The sequence below is a fragment of the Mesocricetus auratus genome, unplaced genomic scaffold, assembly GCF_017639785.1.
Source record: "Mesocricetus auratus isolate SY011 unplaced genomic scaffold, BCM_Maur_2.0 Super-Scaffold_100001, whole genome shotgun sequence".
NCBI classification, from domain to species: domain Eukaryota; kingdom Metazoa; phylum Chordata; class Mammalia; order Rodentia; family Cricetidae; genus Mesocricetus; species Mesocricetus auratus.
In genome coordinates this window covers 17,772,053-17,773,863 of record NW_024429187.1, presented here as the reverse complement: position 1 = coordinate 17,773,863, position 1,811 = coordinate 17,772,053, and positions in this window count along the sequence as shown.

The following is a 1,811-nucleotide window of genomic DNA, read 5'->3' as shown; positions in this document are numbered from 1 at the left end:
ACACCTATCCAGGACCTTCTGGCTTTCATAGTTTCCATTGAGAAGTCGGGTATAATTAGGATAGATCTGCCTTTATATGTTATTTGGCTTTTTGCCTTAGCTGCTCTTAATATTTTCTCTTTATTCTGTTGGTTTGATGTTTTGATTATTATGTGGCAAGGTGACTTCTTTTTCTTGTTCAGTCTATTCGGTGTTCTGTAAGTTTCTTGTATTTTCATAGGCATATCCTTCTTTAAGTTAGGGAAGTTTTCCTCTGTGATTTTGTTGAATATGTTTTCTGTACCGTTGAGCTGTATTTCTTCATTTTCTTCTATACCTATTATTCTCAGCTTTGGCCTCTTCATGGTGTCTCATATTTCCTGTATATTTTGTGTTAGGGATTTGTTGGACTTGGGATTTTGTTTGGTCGATGACTGTATATCCTCTAATGAGTCTTCAACACCTGAGATTCTCTCTTCCATCTCTTGTAATCTATTGGTTATATTTATGTCTGTAGTTCTTGATCATTTACCCAGATTTTCTATTTCCAGCATCCGCGCATTCTGTGTTTTCTTTATTGTTTCAATTTCTGTTTTCAAGGCTAGGACTGTTTGAGTTGTTTCCTTCACTTGCTTGTTTTTTTCTTGACTCTCTTTAGATTCATTAAGAGATTTGCTTATTTCTTTAATTTTTTAGTTTGTTTTTTTCTTCTATTTCCTTAAAGGATTTTCTTGTTTCTTCTTTGAGGGTCTCTATCATCTTCATAAAATACTTTTAAGGTCTGTCTCTTCTGCTTTGTCTGTGTTGTGCTTTTCAGGTCTTGTTGGCGTGGGGTCTCTAGATTCCGATGGAGTCATATTGGTCTTTCTATTGCCGAGTGTATTCTTATACTGTCATCTTCCCATCCCTTCTTCAAGTGGGCACAGGTGGGGTCTCTCTGTCTCCAATGGTTTCCCTGTGATATGGGCTAAGGCTTCAGTGTCTGCAACTCTAGATGGTCTGGTTTCTCCTGCTATTCTCCACACTCATTCAGAGCTCGGTGGGTGGAGGGAGAAACAAGAGTGGGGTATGGCAGAAATCTCCTTCCTGAAGCCTGAAGCTGGGCACATTGAAGCCAGGCATGTGGGGTCTGGCAGGACTCAAGTCCTACTTGACTGGGAGGATCCACTCGATGCCAGGAGCAGGTACAGGGAGATCGAGGGAGGGGGTGTTGGGCGGGGTGGGATCCACAGGAGGACCCAAGCTCACCTGAAGCCAGGTGCATTGGTGTGGGGAGAGCTGAGGGTGGGGTCTCCTTTATGTGTTCTTTTTTGACATTGAAAACTACAGCATTATGCAAAGGCTTTACCACACTGATTACATTCATAAGGTTTCTCTACAGTGTAGGTTCTTTTATGTAGTTGGAGACTACTGTTGACATGTCCTTTCATGTAATTGCAAGTGACTGGGGCATGTAAAGGCTTTACCACATGGTTTACATTCCTAGGGTGTAATGTGAGGTTTTCTCTGGCCCAGCTAGGTCCCCCTGCTCTTCTCTGCCCCCAAAGAAACATGCAGACACTATATTTAGTTATAATCTGTTGGCTGGCAACTGGGCCTTCTTATCCTTAAACCATCCTCGTAGCCTTATCTTACCAGAGAAAAGGTCTGGGCCTCTTACTCCCTTGGGGTCTACATTGCATTTGCTCAGCATCTCCACAAAGAAGAGAGAGATTTCCTGCTTGTATCTGCTTATATACTGATTCTACTCTGCTATATCACTTCCTGCCTGGATCATATGGAACATTTCCCAGAATCCTCTTTAACTCCTAGTCCCACCTATCTTGCTTCTC